The 26843-nt window shown below is 46.3% G+C and overlaps 1 protein-coding gene across 1 annotated transcript in view; it reads right to left on the reverse strand.

The window, feature by feature from the left end:
- axo (axotactin) overlaps nucleotides 1-26467 on the reverse strand; it is a 129209-nt gene extending 102742 nt beyond the window's left edge. The window contains exon 1 of the mRNA XM_084578389.1: nucleotides 25913-26467. The gene's annotated coding sequence lies outside the window, so the exon portion shown is untranslated. The remainder of the gene's footprint in view (nucleotides 1-25912) is intronic.
- Between the last annotated feature and the right edge of the window lie 376 nt (nucleotides 26468-26843).

Here is a 26843-nt window from a genome sequence, read left to right on the forward strand (position 1 = left end):
AAGGACTCGGGGAATTTCGACCACCTGGGGTTCTTTAACGTACACTGACATCTCACAGCACACGGGCGTCTTGCTTTTCGCCCCCATTGAAAAGCGGCGGCGCCAAGGTAGGGATTCGACCCCGCATCCTTGGGAACAGTAGTTGAGCGCCGTAACCACTGTGCCACCCCGGCAGGTTGCCCAGGCAAAACGGGCCTCTTTCAAAGTTCATTGAATAAAAATCGAAGGACAGTAGAGGAAATTTATTGTCTTCCACACACATAGGTACTTGGATATACAGTCGTGCCTCGTTAATATGGACACTTTGGTTTCCGACCAAAACTGTCCATAAAGCGAGTCATCCATAATAACGAGTCATGAATAAAAACAAAAAGGATTTTATTGAGAAAAGAGAATTGTAATTAACTACTGCTTTTGCACATAACGGTGTGCACTGGACTCAAAATTTCACAGAACACGGGCAATGTTGTGCATTATCCTTGTCACTGTTGTCTTCAAAAAATTGTAGTGCAGTCTGAAGCGACTCGCTTACCATGACACCCGTGATGTTGGGCTTTGTGTTGGTCGAACTTTCGAGCACGAACTCCGGCCGATGAATGAGCGTCTGATTCTCTACTCTACTACCGCCACTTCCAAAATGGTCTCTTCACTGAGCAAAGTAGCCGCTAGCTGCTTGAGATTCTCCTGAGGCGAGGAAATAGCTGAGCTGTCGATACTAGTCCCTCGCAGCTTGGATTGACTGAGATGGCTTTTGCCGCTTGTATTCACAGATTTTTTCGCGCCTACATTCAGCTCTGTTCTTTTGCGTTTAACTCCCGCCATGCCAAAAGCCAGACTCAAGTTGAGGGTTATAGGCTCCTGATGCTGTGCACTGTTTTGCCTAGCTAACCTTTCTGTCTTTCCGATCTTCTGATTCTTTCTTTTTCTACCTTGTACTGTTTCTGTAAGGAAGCAAGGGAGTCAAGTTGGCAAGCTGCTATGTAGAGGGCTATCGAACATCCCATCTTCTTGGCGCTGTTTTTACGTGTTCCCATAAAGCAAACACTGCAAGCTGAAGTACAGTTTAGAACGACGGCTAGCCGACTACGAAGAGCTCAGACCTTGTCAAGGCCGCATCGTTGGCTCAAAGCGAAGCCGACATACGGACCGCTTAGTGTGCAAAGTTTGACAGCTCGGCAGCGCAACAGGGACGAAAACCAGGAGCATGAGAGGGAAGCGCGTCCAGGACGGGACGCCCGGTCCCGATTGCGTGTTCGTACGTCGCCTTTCTCTTGTCGCTCTACTTTGTGAGTGTGTCCTAACTCTCAGCGAAAAGCGTTAACGGCTTCATGGAACACACATTGCGCTTTGGGAAAGAAAACTTCAGTTCCCACCGCCGCTGTAGGCATTTGTCTTTCTTCCTGTCATTTCTTTCTTACGCTTTTACCGGCCTCTCTGTTCACGTTCAACAGAATTTATTTGCAACCGCATATGTTGCTGTTTTCCCGACTGCGGCGGCACTTCCGCTGCACCCAGAAATCTCCTGGTTCCCCCCTTTCGGGGTCTTTCTTACGCTGACCCTCGGTTTGCTGTGTAGGTTCTTCTCCCCCCCCCCCCCTCCCCCTTCTCTTAGAACGGCGACACGCCCGCTTTGGTTCTTTCCAACCCCACAGGACTCGTTCAGGCATCCCGCCGTATCGGCTGTCGCGTAGGTTCGCGGGCGGCGCGCCCTTCTTTAACTTGCGTTCGGACCACTCTGCTTTTTTTCAAGCACTGTCCATATTAACGAGACAAAAATACATGGGCCCAAGTGGGGTGCGTTCATTCTTTCCCTGTCCATTGTCCGGACAGCGAGTTTCCATATTAACGAGGCATAAATACATTGTAAAGGTTTCGTCCCCAGAAAAACTGTCCATAATTCGGGTCGTCCATATTAACGGGGGTCATATTAACGGGGCACGACTGTACACACAGAAGCACTGTAGTACATACATGGAAGGACAACGAAAGGTGCGATACTAGCAACAATTACATATTAATTGTTATTCCGTATTTATCAATAATCGAAGGATACGGCTCAAATAATATTTCTGCAAAGTTTCAAGCGACACTAAAACATGACAGAGAATCAGTGAGGATGATAACGTGTGAAACATGACATGGAATTTTATACAGAGCCAATCCAAGAGCTGTAAATTCGGCAAATAATATAGGAATGTAGCCCGGAATGCAGACAGAATTGCTTGGTACCAGATCCTGCGAAAAGATGCCAACTGTTGCTTTTTCGAAGCTACGGAGGCATCTGTTGAATAAACAGTATAATAGGGTATTTATGTGATCGGAAAGAAGACCACTCAAAATGTTTGCAGGCATCTGCTAACTGAAGGTTCTATTGCATCTTCTTTTTCTTTTAATCAAAGAAGAAGACCACCAGCCCCTGTTCGTAATCCAAAGGTTGCCCAAGAGCTTTGCTCATAGAGGAACGCACTTGCGTGAGTATATGTCTCTCTATGCTCTACTAGCGAAACAGCGCGAGCTCGGCGCCGATTTCAGCAACCTAGTCGAGACGACACGTGGCACAAACACGCAACATCCTCTCCGAGTTCACAACGTCTCTCTCAAGCTTGTCTCTCTTACGAAGCAGTCACTGCCGTGAGTGTTTCGTGCGAGTCATTACCATGACCGCAGTGCCCTGGGTTACCATGCGGTGGCTAGACAATAGGATTGCCTCTCTCATTCTTTCTCGCTCTCGGAACGCACCATTTACGCATCCTCTCGCGTCGGCTTAATGAGCTCTTTATATCGCTACGCTTTATGCACTGCCTGCGTCGGTCGTGTTGCATGCGTTAGCCTAGGAAGTGTTCGTAGTAAAAACGGAATGGAGCCTAATTACGCGTTGAACGCGCATCTGATGGGAGTTTAACGCTAAACTAATCACGTTTCTTTTCACCTCAGGTTAGTGGATTGCGTTGCACTTCATGCACGTGGCGTTGAAGACACGGAGTACTGCAAACGTGGGTCACTATACACTCTTTTCGAGCAACAATCGCACGACAACTTAAAAAGAAGAAAAAAAGTACCTTCAGCTGCTTATCGCCTCTAATGCGAATCTCGGCGACAGCTTTGACGGAATGCAGTGTTGAATGAGTTATCGCGATAATATCGTTTTACCCCGGTTTTAGCAGCGCTTACATCTGGACTACGTGATCTGGACATTCCAGTGCGCGCGTTTTTGTGGCAGCGTTCCGAGCACGACGCTTCATTTAGGCTGCATCCACCACCGCTGAGCGTCGACAGTTTCGCCCACAATCCTTCATGTCCTGTAGCTGCACGACGAACTGGGCCTTCGCAGACTCAGTAGAAGACGTCACTAGGTCATCTCGTATCCTTTGCAAAGCTTGTGCGTCCGTAGGGCCCGAGATCTACGCAGCTTCAGAACTAGTATATAGACTCACAGCTGACTACAAACCAGTAACGCCGCAAGGGTTGATCAAGGAGACACAAACTAAAAGCTACACTCATGGTTTATTGTAAACGGCGACATCTCAAGCTCGGTAAAAGGTGGTTTATTACCTCATCTGACGCGGAAGTCGATGCTGCTGCTTCTAGCGCGTTCCCCCGAGCAGTCTTGGCACTCGTCTCTTGATATGCATATTTCGGATGATCATTAGCTGCTTCGAGAGCGTCAGGAAGCGATTGCAGCCCTCTTTCATGCGCGTCGCAGTGTGAACGTCATTATACGTCACTCTTCGAGGTAGTGATCAGACAAGAGTATGAAATAGGATCTCGCCATGACGCAGATATGTAGGAAGCCGACTACGAGAAAAGGCAAGTCAGCGAAACCAGGAAACTTTCTTTTATTTTGCTGCGTTGATGACAAGCTATTGGTAACCATGTTATAGCTGAAAAGTCGCGGATTAAAAAGTAGAAGAAAAACAACCACATCATGCTGGAGGGACCCGAACCACGACCTCCAAATGTGGTGCCCGGTACTCCACCAAGTGAACTGCATGTCATGTCCTGGTTTCGTGGCTATTTATGTTTCGCGTGACCTAAGTTTGAAAATGTTCTCCAGCGCCATCCTCGCTCAGCGGCGGATGCAGTGCGTCCTTTATTACCGGTGATGTCACATGAAACATGATCCTCAAACGGGAAAGATGTGAACTGTGCGCGAACCTTATTTTGCTACCTATAAGATCCAATGTTACAACTGAGGCTCTTGATAGCTATGAAGCAGACAGGTAAACGATGGGCTTGTTAAGATACACCTATGAAACAAGCTAACAGTCAGCAATATCAAAGAAAGCTCGGGCGAATGTTTGTATTATTTCTTAATATAAGGGCACTGCGCGAGCAAGTCAGAGGTCGTGGGTTGGTATATCCAACCAGCGGCATTTGTTTGTCTTTTCCTCTACTTTCTATTCAATTATCTCTGAATCATTATTACGCCACAAATAAAAAGTAATAGAGCCATTACCCTATGCTTTTCTCAGTTTCGCTGGCTGCAGCTGGCTTCCTTCATACTTCTTGAGGTGACTTATAAGGCATCAGCGACCTTTTCAAAGAAACCCGGAAAAGATGCCCGATTGTAACGTTTTTAACTTTCCTCGGCGCGCTTTATACGAACCAACATATGAGCAAGGTGCATTTCGAGACCGGTATTTCGCGAGTCGATTGCAGGAAGGAAACAAAGGTATAAAAAGACCCCCACGACGCAGGCGTGTACGCGTTCCGCGCGCTCCTGTGTGTTTCGTCCAAAGCGCAGGCAGACGGGGACACGACCTAGCGATGAGGACATATTCTGCACGTACAGCGGTCGGTGTGATATGCATGCTGTGAATACGCCGGTGCTGCCACCAGCATCATTCGAATCTACGTCGCTCCCTCGATTTGTTTAGGAGTACGTGTCAAGGCTGCAGCTTCAGTGAGCTAAGCATGCACGAAAGATTCGTTCCATGAGGCAGCTCGACATTTACATTCAAACAATCCCGCCAGCATTTTCCTTTGGTGTTTTCTTCCGCCGTATGCAATCCGGCAACGTCAGTGATATTGCTTCAAGCAGAAACTCCCGCCTGTTTAACCACAATTCATTATGGCCACCTTTGATTAGTGCTGTGTACATTGAATTCAGCGCCGGCTTCTCATTACTTCCATAATGGCAATCATTGCAAAGCGCGGCCTGTTTTACTATGGAAAGGTGTCTCTGGGTTTCGCGGTCACAGGTCACATGACCGCTTGGTCACAGGTCACATGAATGGGGAGTACCACCATGTACGTAGGTGGGCGTTTTGTCGAATTGCCACATAGTCTACGTTTAGTGCGGAGTGTTTTTCTATTCCCTTTTTCTATAATACTCCTTTCCGGGCTGGAAAAATAGAGTTATAGTCTTCACTAAGTGTGCAATGCTATAATCGCCTAAAGGCACCCAAGACCTCGTTTCTTATTTTATTGTCCGAGCTTGTGTTGCCACAACTTAACACCAGCAAGTCGTAGCTACTGAAATTCCCATCGCATAAAATGCTGCAATCAGCATCTGCTGGTCGTTGCAAGGTGTTCTAAACTCCGTTCCAAACATGCGTTCAGACATCAGCAGATGCTACTTTAAATGCCCGTAATTATTTTCCTCAACTTTCATCCAGCTATCAATTTTGGACCGAAAATGAGGTCGAGAAATGTGAAGATGGCTTCTTTGACTAGGTCCGGGCTCATAAATTACGACTTCAGCTTGCGATTATGTTTACATTCGGGTTTCATGCTCTTGTCAAAAGTTCTCAAACATTTTCTAGTTGCAGCTATAAACGTTTCGAGTGCCACTGAATGCTATACTTATTGGGAGTGCTTTACAAGCGCATGTCACTTAATTGCATTCCTGCGCACTAATGCATGCCCCCCCCCCCCCCCCCACCCCCCCACCCCACCCCCTTCTCCCCCTCCTCTGCAGCCTCCGTCTCAGTGAAAATTTTCTTACGACAAAAACTAAATCGGAGCCCTTGGCTAAAGCGCGCATCATATCACAAGGGCAGCTACGCAACGTGCCGGTACATTGTTTTTCAAGGCTTTGCTCAGGCATGCGCTCCTTGGGACGAGGCAGCCCTTTCTGCGCAAATAAAGAAAGAGCGACAAATATGTCTGCGTAGGCTAATTGCTTTTCTTAAATACCTTGGCGCGCGTACAGTGATCAACATTACTCGACGGGACAAAGCCTCCGAAATTCGCTAACCTCACTCTTTACACCATGCTAGCGTTACGCTGTTTTCCTGTTTTCCACAAGGAAACGAGATGCCGCTTCTTCTACGCGCCTCAAGAATGGCCTCCTCGTTGAGCGTTCGCTACGAAAGTGCGACAGAGTGGGCGTTCCAGGGTCGTAGAGAGATTGAGCCACGCGTCGCCGCCTCCTCTCTGCTATACGCGTAGTGCGTACTTTACGCTCGCATAATAGATATAGTGCACGCCGGTGTACGTTTAATTACGACCGTCGCCTTGCCGCGCCCCTGCTGTGAGTTGCGACGGGTCCTCCGATTTGTACGGGGATGGACCTTCGCGAAGCGAACACGGTGTGGCGGCATTGGACGTGCTCTGCGGTCAAATAAATAATCTAGTCGGGGGAGTGTTGTGTTTATGAAATCGTGCGCGGGATATTATAGGTACAGGTTCGGACTGATCTACCACGCTAGAAAAGGGTTGTGGTGTATCGAGCCGGCCCAAAGCGCGAAGAGTTAACGGGAAAACGTCACGTCACATGTTAGGTAAAATTCCTGTTCCTTAAAATAACGGCTTGAGGGGCTAGTTGGTGCTGCATATTACCCAGAAGATGTACTTGAGTGTAGAAGAAGAGGAGCGGTGAAGAGGAAGTGTTTTCAGATCCATATTACAGTTGGTAGTGTGCGCGTGTGTTGTGTCTCTTCGCTTGTGTTTGTGTTTGTTGCGCCACATTTCTGGGTAGTATTTCCTGTTCCTTTGAAGGTCCTTCTAGATCGTAGCTCTGTTAAGAAGAGTAGTGTGACAAACCATAAACCAGTATACTGTCACCTAAACCCAAAAATCTCTATTTCAAATAATTTTTATTTGAAGTAGGTTGGTAACTACGCCCCAACATGGAAAGCGTGAAGCAATTTCAGTTCTTGGCATTTCCCTGATACTCTCTGAAAATCCCCTTTTATCAAAATGTTTCCCTAAAGTCCCCGTCACTAGTTAGATATTTACATATTGGCTAGGCACACCCGGTAATCTACGGTTCATGGAGAGTAGGGAATGTGGATTCTTGAGACAAATAAATCAACAGGCAGGTTCCCAGAACACAGGACAGAGAGAGTTGTCAGATCGACCCCTTTTGCTCAGATGGTTTTAACGTGTGTCGGCCTACACCTCACTGACAAAGTGTGGGGGACTTCTTCCGACAACTCTGACAGTTCTGACAACTCTGGTATTGAGTGACGTAATGGAATTCCTTAGGAAAAAACAAGGATTGAAGACACGCTAAATGCGGACCACATGGCAACAGACAGGCGATAGTCTGGTTGCACCACCAAGACGCAAAGATAAAAATGGTAAACAAAATCACAAACCAGCCTCGTCGCGCAATCCCCCTCTCCGGAAAAACAGAGACGTCGTCACAGAAGCCAGTGACGGATGGATGCAGCGGCAGTCCACGACCAAGGACAGGAAGAAGAAAAGAACAACTAGAGGAAGAGAAAAAGTAGGCGAAGAAACAAAAACGGGTGTGATCAGACCCGGCATAACTCGGGCTCGTATCTCGCCCGACTGGTGTAACGCGATAGCGGCCTCGGCAGCTGTCGGCCAGGCAGCATACACTACGCGGAGGGAGCTGCCGCCGACGGAGGATTCCAAGGTCTGCGCCGCGCGAGTCGACGCTGTTGTCGCCCTAGCCGTCGCGGAATTGCGTCGATGCAATGGCGAAAGAGAAAAATAAATATTGCGGAGATTCATGCAAATCTCCGTGTGCGATTAATGCAGGAATATATCCGCACATATTGCCCCTTGAATTACGTGTAATCTACCGCAACTGACTGCTGTTCAGACTTAGTCTTGCAAGCTGAAATAGTCTCATCTTCAGCCGCGTGGTTATGCGTACATTATACGCCGTAAATGTCTGTTTAAGCAATCATCATCATCATCAACATCATCATCATCAGCCTGATTATACCCACTGCAGAGCGAAGGCCTCTCCCATATTTCTCCACTTAACCCGGTTCTGCGCTAGCTGCATCCACTTGACCCCTGCGAACTTCTTAATCTCATCCGCCCACCTAACTTTCTGCCACCCCCTGTTACGCTTTCCTTCCCTTGGAATCCAGTTTGTTTAAGCAGTATAAGACTTTAAAGACACGCGTGATATTTACTTATACCCACACGAGCTTTCCCTGCGCACGCAGAAGTGTTGAAAGCTGCGGTCTGGATTGAAAATTTTGAAATTGCGCATTTCAGTATCACTCTTCCTTACAACACGAACGAGCTACCAGGAAGAGCGTACTGAAAGGCTGATCCGGCGTTGTGCAATTGATGCGTTTTTTTTTATGTCGTTTTTTTTTTTTACCCTTTTCCCACAGGTATTCACTACCTGAAGGCGACTGTGATCAATATATGAACTCATTCCCCTGAGAGGAGGCATAAGCAGAAGTATCCGATCAAGTCCTGTTAATAACGTAATCGAACCTTATCTGTCTTGCGTAACTTTCGTCCAGGTTGATCAGACGTAGTTATTACTATTATTTTTGCTACACTCTAACGCGCTCTATGCGAATTGTAAGTCTTGACTCTGACGGAAACGTGAAGCCACTTTTAAGTCGTTGTCCTCGGCCGAAAAGAACCAAATTCAATGGCGTATTAACGATACGGTGGTGCGTTTGTAACGCTTCACTTCCCGCCTCACCATTCTGCTTCATAATATCATCTGTAGCTACATCCTGTGAAGTAAAAGCTGGAACATATACACGCAATTACGGTGAGTGGCATAGTAAGCTAAAGGAAACAAGATTGGAAAACAAAATCATTGGGTAAGTCACCTTTACGCAATCAGCTATCACCTTTATCCTTAGCTATCCACAATTTCAAATTTTAAATTGATTTTAAAGTTTTAAATTTTGAAATAATATCTGATGCAACTGCTAGAGCTAGTAGAAAGAATGTGTAACGCGATCCTTGAAACAGGAAAAATATTCCTCTCAAACAATGCCTTTCTGTAAGCGTTACTGTATACCACTAGTTAGACACGGAGGAACAGTGCATTTGTGGTTACGTCTGATATAATACGGCGCGAAGCTGTTTAACATCTTACAGTTCCAGCTTTAGACTCCTACGTGGCATCAATGACGAACATGGACAGCTGGAGAGCAGGCCGCCTAACTAGTTTAAGTAGTAAGAAATCAAAGTAATGTCCTGAATACGTTAATAAATGCGCCAGCCTTTAATTTATACTGCTGGGACCTTCCCTGTTCTTTTTTATTTGTACTGCGAATTCTCGCTCCTCCTAAGCCGCTCTAAATACAGCAAAACCGGGGCAGAGTATACGATGTGGACAATTATGCGATCGAAACTCCAAGTAAAGAACAAACAAACAAAAAATCAGGAAGAGAGCTCGCTGCTACGTAATAACGGGTGTGGGCGCCTGCTTTTCGACGGCTCACGCCTGGCTCTTTACGCAGAGACCGGCTGCACGTCCCGAGTGACAGTGGACAAAAAAAAAAGACAAATAAAGGAAGTCTCGCGCGCACGTCCACCGCGACGCTGCCGTGATGGGAGCAGCAGACGCGCAAAAAACTGGGGCTACGCCCATTCCTCTTCCCTCGTCATCAGCATGCGAGGGCACGTCGCTAATAAATGCGTGCACCCACAGGCGAGCTGTCGCCTCAACTACCCCCCCCCCCCCCCCTTTTTCACCCCTCGTCTCTTAAACCCGTCGACTCGCATACGAGAGCGCTTCCTATCGGAAGCGAGGCGGAATAGAAAGTACGCGCAGGGCTACCGAAAATGCACTCGCGAGATTTTCCGCGGTACCCGTACATGCGACCTTTCGCAGAGTCGTGCAATTGCTCAAGAGCGCTCTCTAGAGAGACCATTCAGTGTAGAGGCGTCTGAGCTGCTGTGGTACTCTGCTGTTAAGCTCAAGGTACTAGATTGGATAGCCAAACTCTGGTGCGTCGATCATGTCGAGAGTGTTAACTCTCTACAACTAAATATTAGATCTCAAGATCTTGTGTCGCTTGAGTTAGAAGAGCTGCCCGTAGACTGGCCTTGACTTATTCATCGACTTTGGCTTGAGGGGACATGTCCGCCATGCGGCTAAAATGCACCGCCGCAGGTGAAGAGGTATCCACAAGTACAGCTTTCTTAGCAAAGAGGGAATTCAAAACGTTAATTTGAATACACATTGCTTACATCCCGTAATAGCTCAAGCGACGAAACTTTCCCAACATCTTCAGTGCGAGACCTTTAAATCAAGCCTAGTTTTTCTTATACGGCTGAGGAGTCAGAAATGGTAACACGCTTTCATCCAGCTACATCAATGCTGCTTCACACCTGAATTCTTGCGCGCAAGTGCAAAGCTAAACTTCACGGCAATACAAGTGCATGACCAAGGTTCCATTCCAGACGACTCTAAGAATGGCAGATGGGAAAAAATGGCCGCTTTATACAGGGTAATGGACAAGAGTAAGGAACAGACAATAAAGAAAGAGTGGTTAGAAAGAGAGTATCCGAGGCAAATGGAGAAGAGGAAAGAAGGACAGTGTATAGTATATATAACGCAAGCTGGTGTGCAAGAGAGGGCTTTTCGTCGGTTCAAGTGCCATATCGCCTCCGTGTACGCATATGCCAGGAGCATACACTTCATCCTCGATACGGCCTTATCAATGGAAAGGACCTCCAGACGAACCTCATGCAGGATAGCTCCGGCTCAAGGGCAAACAGTACGAAGGCAAAAAAAGGAAAACGATCGCAAATGCATATCGACCAGTGGGGCAGAAGCTTAGCCACGTAGTATCATAGTAGTCAGAGAGCAAACAGCGTGGTCACGTGAGCCGAGAAACGTGAGTGAGACAACGCGTCACGTGCGTGCCCCCACGCATCTCGCAAGAGGCATCCGTGTGTCGAAGATAAGGAGCCGATAAGGAGCGGAATATATGTATACGCTCGAGACTAAAGAACGCTCTAGCTAGAAACATATATATAATATATAGATATTATAAACTACAGAAAATTTTCTGATGTTACGGCAGAAATTCTGTGCGGTTTTTGACGGAAAACCTGTTGTGACAACAGAACATTCTGTCGTAACATCAGAAATTTCTGCAGTTACAACAGAAAAGTGCTACAGAACTACAGACAACAAAAATATACTACAGAAAAACTACAGAACTACAGAAAAGTACTACAGAACTACAGAAAAATGTGATGGTTATGACAGAACTACAGGATATTTTGTCGTATTTTTGACCCAGTTCTGTAGTCTTTTCGACTGCGTATCCAGCGTGGCACTGCAGTGGCAGTGGTACGTATTTGGTACTTAGTGGGGACCCAGGGACTGCGTAGTCAATGGTGGATTCAAGAAGAAGAGATATGAAGGGAATTGAAGATGCTACTATCCAGTTGTTGTTTTTTTTACACGCAGACACGCACATAGATGAGCATAGATTGAAAAATTAAATTCTAGCATGAGATATGACAGCGCTTACTACAGCCTTCTGCGACTATTTCTTCCCAGATTTCCACTACGCAAAACCGGACAGACACCTATTTCGCCTCAAGGCAGAGTTTGCATCGGGAATTAGTTTTTGTTTGATTTCAGTTTGTCTACAAATTTATTTCGCCAGTACAGGCTAGTACTGACACAAAATTCTACTTTCTACAAACTTTGGAACACATACATGTGCTCACACATATGTGTCCTGGCCGTTGCTGCTAAGCAGCTTAAACATCTAACCTCTCCTCAACACTCGGTTGAAAAATTTGTGTGCAAATGTATCGGTGTTGTGATTTATCACTGTGCATTTACTTACAGTCTGTCTGTGTTTACAAAACGGTCATGTAACCTCTTTCGTGTATTTTATGAAAATAAACATTTGAATTGAAAAAAAAAAATTGCGCCTATTGGCTAAGGCTCTTCGATGTAAGTACAGGCTGTTATTAACAGCTCCAGGAGGTTGAAACTTTACGGAATAAAAATATTTCATGAGAGAAAAGAAACCGTTTGTCTTTCCGGGGCTTTTGGAGATACGGTAACGTAACGCGTCTCAAGATAGGGATGGCTTTGCTGGTTTCATTTCAAATACTCAAGGTGAAGGCTAGGTCAAAGTGTACAAACCCTAGAGGACTCTTTGACATCACGCGCTCAGTGCTTTGAGGCGTTTTCACAGGAAGAGCACATCCAGTGTTTACATATCTCTTCCGGAACCTCTCCTCGCCGGCAATTAAGTGCACTCAGAAAGACGAAACTCAGTTGACTGTACGGTGCCTTCTCCTCCTGAAAGGGGGGCCCCACGCCGGCTTCCGCTGATAGCGCGAACTTGACGCGATGCGAATCTGACCTTTCCCCCGAAAGTTAAAGACCCGGAAAAGGGCCGTATATACGCCGAAACACCACTTCAACGAACTTGGGGGCAACTTAGGGATATGTTCTCTTGGGTGAATGTTCTCTTGGGTTCCATAATGTGCAAGCTGCTTTATTCATATAAGTGAATCTCGTTCCACTGGCTGTTGGAAAGGCAAATGTAAAAATTCGTTAATCGAAAAAATTCGTTACAAAGAGGTTCACTCAGCAGTGACAGCATACGTGCGTGTCTTAACGCCTACTTGCACATGTTTCGTCCTATGAACCACAGTGCGATCCCCCTTGAGTGTACACGACTGTACAGAGTCACTGTGCATACGAGAAGCGACGGGGCATCGTTAGCCCGCCCTGACGGGCATCCACTGACAGCAAGAACAGAAGCGCGTGCCCCAGCCTCGAAGGAGAAACAAAACGCACTCGAACGGCTCACGCTGCTCGACTGGAAGACAATGCGTTCCAATCCGGAAACAGCCGGTTTTCTTTCTTTTCTCTTTTTTTTTTTTTCGAAGCGAGGATAGCTCGAGGCGCGTAGACACAGCTTCTTCAAAAAGGACTGTGCGCACTAGTCAGTATGTTTATATCCCGCTGGACACACTTCGGATCCTTTATTTTTTCTATAGCTGCCGTCCCATAAATGTACATTAACACAATCGCCACCACCACTAACTTAGAGCAACTTGAGGCAACGAAGCATAAGCGTTTACTGTCAGACTGATCTCACTGTAAAAAAAATACTTGCAGCTCCTCTATGCAACCCAGTCTTGTTGAAATCTTCTTGAAAACACTGATTGCATATAGCTGAGACACCGACGACCTCCGGCGCTGCATGGTCATACACAAACACAATACACACACAAGAGAATTAAACCAAGCCGTTAACACAGGTGATGCGCTCGCTACCAACTGCCTGTTTTTGTGGTGCGACAAGAGAATTAAACGTCTTGGTTTAATTCTCTTGTGTGTGTATTGTGTTCGTGTATAACCATGCAGCGCCGGAGGTCGTCGGAGTCGTATAGCCAACTAGCCCGCTCTCAAGTACTACTGAGCTGAGACACCTGGTATATATACCGGGCATCCTAGCTACATGTAACCAAACTTAATTAGGCAGGCGGAATGTCCTAGAATAATTACACCACCAACAGTCGAAAAAAAAATTGCCGAGGGGACGTGGGAAGGGGAGTGGATGCAGTGCTCAAAAACTTGGGCGCGTTCTGACATTGAAGCAGCCACCCCACTTACCCCTCCCCCGGCTCCTGATGTACTCGGACTTTGGCCGGTGGAACGCAGGTTGAGGTACCGAGGGATCAACTGTTTGCTCACGGTTCGCGAATGGATAGATGATTTTTTGCTTTGTTATCTGCTATCAAATGGCGGACTGTGCCCAGGCGAGACTGTGGGTGAGCTCGGTTGCAAGCCTCTTTGATCCCACCAATGCATCCTCTGTTAGGGCGACAGATGTGATAACGGAAGGATGAGCGGACGTAACGTTTGTCATTACTGATGGTCATATAATCTTATCCTGTTGTCGCTTACTTCATGATCCTACTTCCGCCGCGTCAATAACCGCTGGTTTATGCAATTCTGCAAACCTGCCACACAGTAAGAAATTCCCCGGCGTCGTCTCAGGTGAAACTAACTTCGGTGCTGAGTGAGCGTCAATGCAGAATCGGCTTGTTCAAGTAGCAAAGATAACTTATATATGCACGCTCACCTTACACACTGCCCAGAAAACACGGCCTTCGCATTACGCTTTACTGCGTACGTCTTGGTTTTCCAGCACAGACTCGCTAACGTATACGAGGGAAAAGCACTTAGCGAGATTGGAAACGTGAAAAGTGCTCGTCAGTTTTGGAAGCTTCTTATTTTGACGCCTGATCGTTGTAGGCAAGCGAGAAATAAGCCGGAGGCTTTTTCGAACAAATGCCTTCCTGTGGCGCACCAAATTCACTGGTAAATGCAACATCCTAGAAAGCACAAAACATCGGCCCAATAAGTCTGTGTATTCGCAATGTACTGGTCCTGCATTGGGCCAAGCATTGCCAACGCATGCTCAATATTAGGCCAATAGTTAGTGCTGCTTGGGATATATGGCTTAATAACAACAAGAATAGGACTGAGTCGGGCTGGTTGGTTTATGTTGAAAGGGAACGAAGAAAACAGCGCTTATACATATGGGACGGAAAGAGAGGGATACCCTATGTGTTTGTCCCTTCTTTCCCATCGCCTCTGTTAACGCTGTTTCCGTCGTTTCATTACTTAACACGTTTATTATTATTATTTTTTGTATTTTAGGCAGCAACAAATTTTCTCGAAATTCATTTGATTTCTACTTTCTTTTTCAGCCAGCGAAAACGATATATAGGCCTTTAGAACGAGAACTGTGCCCCGCAGCGTGTAATGCCCAAAAATAAAAAAAAAAATCGCAAGTAAAATTACACTGTATTGCACCGCATTCTGACGTATTTCAGTGCTTTGTGTTGCGCTACATTCTTCAGTCACCAGAATGAGCCCCCCCCCCCCCCCCCTCTTCCCTCCTCACCCCCGACTTTGCTTTTCCTGAGTTAGGCTCAACTGCGACGATGGTGATCATGATGATTACAAGTAAAGAACTATATATGGAGCACTAGGCACAGTGTAGCTAGCGCCTCATAAAAGAAGACCTCAACCGCATCACAGGTGTACGAAGAGTATGACAGGTGTATGGCGGCAGTGTATACATGCCAGCTGAAGCTTCAGAAACGAGTGCCTACCGGCAAGCTCCGGTTGTGCTCGGACGAGACAAGATCTATACGCATGTCTCATTCTCACTCCCAGGCGACTCATTCCGGCTCTCACACAGGTATGCGCCAGATAAGGAGAAAGCCATTCACGAGCGAGAACCGAGACGCCCTTGCACAAGCTGAGACGCACGTACGCAGAATGCATATATGCTTATCAATGCCTGAGGCTTGAGCAAAGGCACACGCACTTCGTGCGAGAACGCATATATATACGCTCCGCGGAAGCCGCGTGAAAGGTTTGCTGCGCGAAATCTGGGCACCCGTTCAAGCGTAGGGGCGAATAAGAGAGCGAGGGAGGAGGGCGAGAGAAATGAGAAGAAAATCATGATATAGCAGCGTACCATTCGCGCCCCTGAAAGAAAAAACCTCGCACACATCTGAAGTGGCTCAGCGTTGCGGCATGCTTGCGTGATTGTCGCACGTGAAATGCAAGTTCGTGAGAAACGTAGCGCACGGCCAAAAATCCACGAGCCATTTCTTCTTTTTTGTTTTTTCACTATTCTTAGGACTCTCCAGTTTTGTCGGTGTCTTCCAATTTCATTGGTTTTCTTTTTTTTTTTTTTTCTGCGGCCTCGCGCACTACTGCGAAACTTAGGGAAAGCTGAGAAAAATATCTTTGTTTGAGGCGGATGAGGATCTAACTGCGCTCCTCTCATTGTAAATGCGTAATAGACGCGCTTGTCGTGCGAGTCGACTGCGTGACTACGAATCGTTTCACATGTTGCGATTTTCTCCCCCTGACGCTCCGATTTACGTCTGTCTGCGACAGAAGATAGCGTCGCTATAGCCGCAGACGGCATGCGGCAGGTATCCAACCTGTTGTAATTCAATAGCACGGTCACGTATTCGGTCTACGATTGACCAGTAGGGAGTGTCATGATATGGCGCTACGTGAGGTTAATTCGGAGTAGTTGGCCGAAGCAGCGGCCTCGGGGGTGGCCGACACGCGTAGTGTCCTAGGCCGGCAACTCTGAAATCGTCATATGTGACACGACGGGCACTAACGCCCTCCTCGAAAATCGCACAGAGGCTCAGAGGCTGCACCGAACTTTTTCTTTGCAGTCGCAGCATGTGAAACAGGCCTTAGGCGTGGGAGTACATCTTATTTGAGTGTTAGCAGGCTGGTAGTCATGCTGTAGTGCATCGAAATTGTCTGTGTTCTATTGGCTTTGTTGCGATGACCTAGATAAAGGGACGGGTGACTGGGCTGTGACCAAGTACGTAAGAAAAACAGTTACTGCAATAAAGAACATTTGGAAGCGCACATGAGTATAAAACAAAAAGGCAGAAAAAAATACATGCACGATAACTTGCGAAACAATAACTTTATGCCAAATTTTAACGCACAGCACGTAATTGCTATAAAACACCCTTCACAAAAGGGTATACCTTAGCCGTCCTTATCTTCGATCGTGCATTAAGAATGTCAGGATGTAAATTCCCCTATGAAACGTGCAGGGGTTGGTTTTATTTTAGCCTTTCTGCGAGATCAGTTGGCGCCCAAACATACTGAATATGATTTGATATCTTATACAGTATGTGGTTTGTGGGTATTAGCGTCCCAAAGTGACTGAGGCTATGCGAGACGCCGTAGTGGAGGACTCCGGGAATTTCGACCACCTGGGGTTCTTTAACGTGCACTGACATCGCACAACACACGGGCGCCTATCTTTTCATCTCCATTGAAAAGCGGCCTCCGAAGCCGGGACTTGATCCCGCATCCTTGGGCACAGAGGTCGAGAACCCTACCGCTGCACCACCCCGGCGGGGCCCTTATACAGTATGGATTATACTAGTTTAGTCCTACTAGTTTAGTTCGTCAATTCGAGGCAGTATAGGTTTCCTTTTTACACGTAGATGTAATCGCGCCAAGACTTTACAGTGACCCAGATTTATACACTCCGTGTTCTGCACGTAGGCTTAGGTACCTGAAGTGCAGTACTGCAGCAGGACGTCAGTAAGTGTATTAAAAAGTGCGCACGGGAAAATGTAACTGCAAAGAACAATGACCATATCATTACTAGGAAACCCTAAACCTAATTAATGTATCATTGTGTACTGCGATTAGAAAGCCGTATTTTCCGAACCACACAGGTATTCAGTTTAGATTCTTTGTTGCGGCCGTACCTTGCAGGTTAATATGTAGTTTTACGTTACGCATCTCTCATAGCCGTGTCTGCATTCTGGCAAGGTAAAACAATTATGTCACACTTAGACAAAGCAAATTGATGTGTATTCTACGTACACAAGCATTCAAAACCCGAGTCAATTCTATGACTGTCTTCTATTAGGGTCCGGACACCAATACGCTATCTTTTCCCTTCCTGTTTTGCACGCTCTCAGTTACCATGTTTGCAGGGCACTCTGCTGCAATAGAAGGCGACTTCCGACGTCATCCGCCCGAGACTATAAGCGACGGACCGATGGACTAAGTGCTAAGTGCTTTGAACCGGAAGCGACTAGATGACTTCATCCAGCGGCGGAGAGCGTTCGGCGAGAGTGCTTCACACGATTCCACAAACAAGCACGCAAACATACACGCACAATGAAAAGGAAGAATGCATCTCTCGGAAGTAGATATATCCACGAAAGCCGGGAAGCGATCCTCCGTATCAACAGCAGAGACCAGGGTCGCAGTGTTGAAGCGAGGATGTGGAGGTGAGAAGGGGCAGAAAGTGAGGGTGGAGGAGAATGAGGGAGTGATAATACGAGGGCCACGCGCCGACGATCCGTCATTCCTCGCGACGGAAAGAGCGACCTACTCCCGCAGCTGCCGACGTCACAACTACGACCGACCGTCCCAACGCTCGCGCGCAATGCACAGTACGAGCGGGGAAACGCTTGCAGCGCCCTCGCCCAGAGCCTAGTGTGTAAGTTTTACAGTCCGCGTCTCTAAAACGGCGCAGCGTTATGCGAGGTAGAGCGGGCGCACTAAGGCAATCGAGAATGCGCGGCTGAAAGCAGTTCACAGGTTCAACGATTTCAAGCGTTTGCTTAACAATCGTTCCGACAAACCGCATTGTATTGCCGCTCGTTCGCAGTAACAACCTTTTGCTTCTGCTCTGTAACCGAGATTACGTTTGGCGTTAGAATAACCGCGCCGCGGAAGAATACGCGGTGCACTGAAACCCGAATACGTCGGCTCTTCTGATTGGCCGATTTCGGGTCTGGCGTCCGTAACGTTGCACGGATTTTGTGAGACGGAGTACAAACATGGAGAGTCCGCGCTCCCGGTGTCTGGCCGCGATGGCTTCTTATCGGCCTGTTTACCGCCGGGACTGTCAGGCCGCTGATAAGAGCTCTAAGAGCAGGAGGATGCAAGAGACTTCTATGAGCCCAGAAGTGCGAGGCCTTGTGAAGTCTACGCTCCCTTCTTGTTCCGAGACGGTGACAACGAACACAGTTCATCTTACAAATGGCCGGCCGTGTTTTTGTTTCGAAATGTCTTTAACGTCATTACGATTAGAGAGAGAGAGAGAGGGAGGTCAAAATTTAAAGCGGAAAAAAAGGAATGTGTGGCTGTTCCTGGAATTTTCCAAACGCTTCATGGCATCAGCTGTAGGTAACATAGGTTTCTAGTTTACCTTAAAAAGGCTGCATTGGATGATGGAAATGAAAGCGATCCGGTGTCCACACAAACAAAAGGTATTTAAACCGTTACAAACAAAGCGTATCCGTGGATTGCACACTCAGTGACTCGCGTTGCGAGTGGTCATTGTGCAGCAGGTGCTGCCTCCGATAGCTCGCCACCTGCAGGAAAGAACACTCTGTGTGTGTAAAGCCCGGCCTTCTCCAAATGGCGTTGCACCTGTAGATGTGTCGCAGTGGTGTGTAAGTTTCCTGTATAAAACAGTGCGCCAGCAGTCCGTTGTTTTTAGTCAGAGAGCCTCGCTTCTTTAGTCACACTGGATTTGAGACGTCGGTGTGAATCCTCAGTTTCATCTAAGGCCTTTTCTTCCCTCTCCCCTGCATCGCTCGTCTATAAACTATACTAATTCGTGTAATTAGTATTCGTCACGAGTTCTTGGTTTATTTTAGCCGGGCGTCGGCTGCAAGAGTGCGCACTGAAAGGTGTCAAGTTCGGATAACTGAAGCTGACTCCATAGCGCATACTCAAAGCTCTCAGAGCGTAAAGGTGATGATAAAGCGTCAATAATAGGCTCATTTCTGATAATGACAATACAACGTGAACCCCTTCTAAGGAAATATTTGACATTTCTTGTGGACAACTCATTACAGCGGGACGCGCCTATCCTGAACGGTTGTTGCGAAACTTCATAAGATCGGTGTCCTGTTCCTCATGCAGTGCATGAAGAGTTACCTTTGGCCCATGTTGATTTCTTTGCTATGAAAACATGTCTTCGTTTTCTCAGTACCGGAGAGGAAAAGTTTTTCCTCTCCGATAACAGAGAGGAAAACAGAGAATTTGAGGCTATAGTTCGCTCTATTTCATTTGTAATGACGTCACCAAGCAGGCAACATTCGTGACAGGCCCGCAACCATTTTTTCGATAGTGTCGTATCCCCATATCGTCAAAATCAAAATGTCGCTGCAAAAAACAAAAAAAGCGTGAACATTAACAGTAGAAGCGGGGGCACATACTGGTACCTGATAATGATACTTCTAGCACATTTCGAACACTAAAACATATGTAAGGTACAATATGGCATAAAATGGAAAGCTACCCCACTTCATTCCCCCCCCCCCTTTCCCCCCGCACACATCTTGCCTTTATGCTTTTGTATTGAATGATTCACTCGAATATATAGTTTTATGATATTTCCGCAAATACGCCGGATAAAAAGAAGAAAGTTGAGATCACCTTGCTCTTCTGGAAATCTCACTGAATCCAAAAGAGAAAAATTGGTAGATAACAATTGGCATCGTCGCAGCGAATCGAGACCTTCATGAAATCAACTTTGGCATAAATTATAGTAAAACTAAAAAACGAGAAGTCGAAATGTATACGACGCAAATAAGTGTTTCCAACGTGTTCTAAAGCAACGAAGGGGTTAGGTGTTTTCTAATTCTACGCTGGTAGTTTGCCATCTCACTCACAAAGCTGTCGCTCATAGCGTTAGGGGTGCAAAGCTGTGCGGTTTCGCACGCCAGTATTTTCATAATATTTGGAAAGCGGACCCAATTCTAAACATGGGAAATGCATTCGAACGTTACTCGAGGTCCGTTCACAATGCAGATGAATTTATAAAGTCACGTGTTTGCTGACCGTTCACAGGCGGTGCTAGCGGGTCAGGCTTCTCGGAGTCGTAGTCAACGACCTGTGCTCCGCGCTGCGCGACCGGTTGTTAACTACTCTAAGCTAGGCGTTTACTTGTTTGGTTACACGCGGAACAGCGTCCGTCGGCTAGTAGATAGTTAAAACCGCTCTGCTGAACGCTGCTCTGCTTTAAACGTTCTCAGGCCCGTTAATAGTTGCGGTAGACGCTCCCACAGCCCAGGAAATGTATACGCATGCAAATGAGAAGCATTAACGACTCGCATTGTATCCGAGACAAGATGAAGGCGGGTGCAGTACATAATACTGCTAGAGTGCAGCCATAATTTCTTCCTTGTCTTTAAGACACAGGTAAGCGCTTTCTATAGGTCGCATGCAGATTCCCGTTGTTGTCTTCTTCTCCACTGTCTTCGTCTTTTTCACACTCGCTTACCATAAAGGCGTATCAACTGCCTTGTCACGTTAACTCATCATGCATGACTACTGCGATTACATTTAGTATTATTTTTCCTTGAGTATAGTTAGTGTGTCCCGCTTTAACGCCTTATTTCCTTCATGTGTGTTAACTAACCGTATTAGCCTTTGGAGAAATAGCATAGTGGAAGGGACATTTATCAAGCAATAAGGACAATACAGGCGATAAATAAAGACGAGCTAACGAAAGAGGCGGCATGGATGAAAAGCACATGCATTTTAAACATGCCGCCAAACGTGTCTCACTAAATAAAGGAAGCAATTACTACGACGTGGGGATCCTGGGGATCACTGCTTTGCGTATTATCTATTTGATTTACATAAAACAATCGATTATACAGATGGAACGAATGTCGGGCGATAAACTATATTGAACACCTTGTAATATCCGGTTAGGGGATCTTTATGTTTACTAAATTATTCAGAAGAAAGCAACCACACCTTAAACATGAGTGGTTGATGCAGAAGTTATCGCTTCAAAATACAATAATAATGATATGGATCTATAATGCCTATTCAGAGTGGGTCAGAGAAATAACTCAAGTTACCGAAATTCTCGTGGAAATTAAGAAAAAGAAATGGGCATGGGCAGGACATGTAGTGCGAAGAGAGGATAACCTATGGTCGCTTAGGGTAACAAACTGGATTCCAAGGGAAGGAAAGCGTAGCAGGGGGCGGCACAAAGTTGGGTGGGGGCGGATGAGGCTAAGAAGTTCGCGGGGTCAAGTGGATGCAGCTAGCACAGAACCGGGTTAAGTGGAGAAATATAAGAGAGGCCTTCGCCCTGCAGTGGGTATAGTCAGGCTGATGATGATGATAATGTCTATTATAGATATATAATAGATCTATAATGCAATATATCTCCAGCATGTCTTAAGCATCTGTTCAGGAGCAGTTCGCAAGAAGCGTGTCCTGATATTCTTTTCTTTTTCTTTTTTGCTGCTTTTTGGCAAGAATTTTCCCAAGCAGCGGAGCAAGCTTAACCACGTTCGCTGTCCACGTAACCTATTCGCCAAGCTCAAAAGACGACGACCGAGGTCGGTCACTTAGCTGTGCATTGTTCCCTGCTGATAGGAGACCGGCGAGAACCTGTGAAGACATTGTTCTTAGCCTCCACTGCTGCCGTCAGAAAAATATATCCTGTGCTCTCGGCGTCTGAAGTGGCTCTGTCGCGCGTCGTACGAAGATATTGTGGCTGATAAGCAGAACGTAGGCGCGGTCCGTGCAGTCTTTCTTCGCGTGGCACCACAATGATCCGAGTAAAAGAAGCGGCACATTTAACGTTGCGATAAGAAAAAATCCTGACTTTTTGAAGAAAGAAATTTCAAGACGATTACGATACTCTCTAATTCGAAATTTGAGCGCAGATTTTTAATCATTTTTGCGATATATTGAGGCAAAGAATTTGCGAGATGCCTTTATGTATTCATGTGCAGTTACAAAGCACCTACCTATAAATCAATCAAATCAAATCAAACAAAGTACTATTTGTTTTTCTCAGGAGCCAAACACAATTTCTCAGAAGAAGAGAAAAAAGACCAACGAGCGAGAGGCGCAGAGTTCGTGGTTCTTCTTTCTCTTCTTCTTTGGCTCGTGACTCCGACAGCGGCATCAAATGTGGCACCAGCGGCACCAACTGCGACACAGCTCAACCACCGAACGAACGCACCAAGAGCTGCGCCCTAAAAGTAAAAACCCACATTTGGCAGTGGCATACTTCATTAGACAACCTGTACCTGTTGACAGGGAGAAAATTTATATACGGCAAGATTTTTTTAACATATCTGCACTGGCCGCTGACAATCCTAAATAATAAATAACGGTCGCTTAAACACGGCTGAGCAACCAGTACGAGTTATTTTCCGGCCTCCATCCCGTCCTTGTCATTGCGCAGAACGGCAATTAAGACTATTGCGCAGCAGTGTTGGTAACTGTGATGAATGACCTATGAAAGAATGTGATTAAAGTCACTGTGGAATGCCATGGCATTCGGATAAACCCGTTGATTGTGGGGTGCACTTACCTAAGGGGCCAGCGAAACGATATACTAAACACAAGTTTGGGTGCAAATGTACCTGCATGAAATGGAGCGCCCCGAAAGATCCGACGTATTGTGCAATAGCATCCTAGCAGTTTATGGATACAATTTAGAGCTGTGTGCTTTAATCAGCATTTAAGGCCAAGATATTGTGCATGATAGGCCTGTCTTGAGCTACGTCAGATCCCTTTACAAGTCAGATCCCTTTAGAAAATGTAAGGTGTGTTCTGAAAAGCCCGCGAAATTTTTTTTCCAGGCTACAAAAATAAGCCAAGACTGCACACAATCTGAGTTACTAAATAACACGCATAAAATGTTTTACCCTTTTAACGGGAAATTGCAATAAAAACAAACGCTAACCAGTATTTGAACACGATTCCACTGATTTTTGTTTTAAAGATACTTTTGCCTAGATATTTTCGTTCACTTGCTTGTTTCTATAGAACTCAATGTAGCGGGAGAACTCAATGGCTATATAAGGCCTCCGACCTATTTAGGCGTATGTCTGATGTTGTGGTGTCCGGAAGGTAACATAACAGATTGAGTTTACTCAAAATTGAAAGCTCCATGGTATGTAATAACTTTGAGGACAGTTATGCGTACAGCCAAACTGTAAATCTTTAGTATAGTTCCCCTTTTCGAACCGCCAAGAATAGGCTTAGGAATATTTTGAGAGCCTCAAAAAACCTCAAGTAAGAAGATTTCTAGACTTTGGGGGCTCACAGTTAGTGTTTTTTGTCTTCCCTGAACAGTGGTAGAGTTGTTCATCAGGCGCTACACACAGACACCTCTGTGCGTGAGTCAGTACGAAGTATAACCTGCATGTTACGAAGGAGAGGGCGAACTAGAGGTAAAGATTAACCACAGACTTTCTTTTCTTTTTCTCCAAAGCAGGAGTGACTTCCTCCGCAGTGCATGTGATGTTTGTGAAGGTGCGCTTTCTCCGCCCAGCGTTGACTCGATCCTTTCCTTACTTTGCCTCCGAGAAACGCGCAGGGAATACAAGCGGTCGCAAAGCGCGCCTCGCCCAACCGGTCAGGTTGGTGCATCGCAAAAAGAAGAGAAATGAAAAGGAATGTGGCAGAAGAGAAAGCTCACATAGCGCGCGCGTGTGTAGCAGAGGTGCCTCCCGACGAGGCGTCAACACGCCGGAACAAGATGTTAAAACAAAAAGGGTTCTATGCGTGGTCAACCCTTCATTGTTACATATATGCATGGTGTCTGGCTGTATTTGACATCTTTCTGTTTCAACTTAGATATAACTGCAAGGAGTATTGGAGCTTGGGTCAAGGTACGCTGATATATACGAATGTAAGTGAATATTTACTTAATGCGTTCCAGTTACATTTCAACTTCTTCGATTCTGCTTGCTTTGTGTTGAATCAAATGCAGCACCCAACATCCTGTAGGAGGTGACTAAACCAGAACGCATTGCGAGATCGACAAGGTCAGACAGAATGATTCAACTTAAATATAACTGCAAGGAGTTTAGGAGCGTGGGTCAAGGTACGCTGATATATACGAATGTAAGTGAATATTTACTTAATACGTTCCAGTTACATTTCAACTTCTTCGATTCTGCTTGCTTTGTGTTGAATGAAATGCAGCGCCCAATATCCTGTAGTAGGTGACTAAACCAGAACGCAGTGCGAGATCGACTAGGACAGGCACAGTGACATAACTCACTGAGCCAAATGAACGAGAGTAGAAGGTGCACTGAAGTTTCTCCTCTATACCCTTGATGATTCCGCTTGATGTTCTTCAAGAACACCACCTTCTTATTCAGTATATACCAAGGATAACAATGCAACGTTGCATACTTTGCTTTGGAAGGGCTTGATAATGCAGTGTGGAAAATATTTTACACTATGATCTCAATTCCGTCTTTCTTTATACTTCATGTTTTTTCTATTAATCCTTATAATGTTGTGAGCTGTGTCTCCTACAATAATACACAATGTAGCTATCCAGGTTTAACACAATTATGATGCGCAGATGGACATTAAGTCGATATGGTGAACGATGAAATTCGATTAATTGCCGAATCAAATGGGGTCATGTTTTTTTTGTGTTCGGCATTTTTTCTCCCTTCGTTTCGCCACTGCGCCCCGACGCTGTTCGTCTCTGTTTACCCCGAGAACGGGTCCTGAAAGCCTCCGAAGGTTCATAAAATTAAACGAGGGAGAAATGCGTGCTTACGATACATATACACACATATACACATATACACATACACACATATTTGCAACTGCGTACATCTCTTTGTAGAAATTAATTTCGTCACCTTTATATGCAAGCTCATACGTGGTAAATTCTAGACTGTTTGTGCATCGCGATGGCTCAGTAGATTTGGCGCTTGGCCGTTTAGCCGGAGGACATGCGATTAAACCCTGGCTTCGATGAACACATTTCAATGAAAGCGAAATGAAAAAAAAAAAAAAGAAAACGAAAAATTCCACCCTGATTACAATGTCATCACCAGGTGGCCAAAATTAATACGAAGCCTGCCACTGCGATGTCCATCACAGCCCAAGTGCAGCCTTTGGGACGTCACAACACCATATTCGTCGTGTGTGCTTCATATTCGTAGTGTTCTAGAATTTAATTATGAGTGTAGTGAGAAGCGAAATATGCGTATTCCGTGCTCTGGACAAGTGATACTAATGTGTGTACATGCATAAAAAGCCCGTATGTAATCATCTAGTTAACCACCTTCGCGAACTGGCTGGCCAATGTCGGCGGGATACAATAAGCAACAAAAAAACATGCAACTGCGACACGGTTTAAGCTCATCTTTCAAAAATCATGGATCTTTAATGCAACGGTCAAAAGGCGCTCACCTTCTAGATCATCGACTTGGCTGGCATCGATGGCAGATCCCGTAACGGTTGCACGACGAGTGGGAGAGCAGGTAAAAAAAAGCAAATAAAAGGAAGTAAAATCCGCACAGTAAACAGAGAGGGGGTAAAAAAAAATGTGGACAAAAACAAACTGATGATCTAGGTATCCTCTCTCTCGTCCATGTGGTAGCGCGTGAGTAGCCGCCGGTCACCGGTGTGTGCTGGTCCCGTCAGTGTGTCGTACGGAAGACGGCACCGACGTCTCAGAAAAGTTCCGGCGAAGGCGAGCAGCCGAAGACGACAGAGGTGACACACACTGTAGAGGCGACGCGAGCACAGCAGTCGTTATCGAGACGCGCGATGCGTATCCGGCGTGCGCGCGGGAACTCCTATAAGAGCTTTTTTTTCTTATTACGCGACCGTTATGCCCCTCTTCGCGCCTCCGCCGCGGTGGCGGACACTGCTACAAAAGTCCCGCGTGGGGCCCTTCGGCTACGCGGCTCCCTCTACACAACCCCTCGCTCGCCGAGGCGGGGAACATCTGTCGCGGCGGGAGAAAAATTCGCGCCGTGTTGCGAAGGGGATGCGGAACGCCACGTGATAGCCGGCGAACCGGCTGCTGAGCCGACACGAGCGGTGCCTAAAAACACACAAAAGAAACTCGCCGGCGAAACGCGCGCGCCCGCAAAGTGATTGTAAAATTGTTCCACAGATGGCGCCACCAGAGCAAAGTATGGAAGTTTACGAGAGAAAAAGTAGCGCGGACGTTTTACTGCGTATGCTACAGCATGCAACGCCCCGCTAATTTGTATACCGAAACGACCACGTTTTACTGCTTTTTTGTCTTGTGTAATAGTTTTCAACAAATTCGTAATAATTTGTGTCCGCAGTCTTTTCCGAATTATGCGGCATGTTGAGACATAAAGCAACC

This window comes from Amblyomma maculatum, chromosome 9 (assembly GCF_055883805.1).
Source record: "Amblyomma maculatum isolate TAMU_Amacu chromosome 9, ASM5588380v1, whole genome shotgun sequence".
Classification (NCBI taxonomy): Eukaryota; Metazoa; Arthropoda; class Arachnida; order Ixodida; family Ixodidae; genus Amblyomma; species Amblyomma maculatum.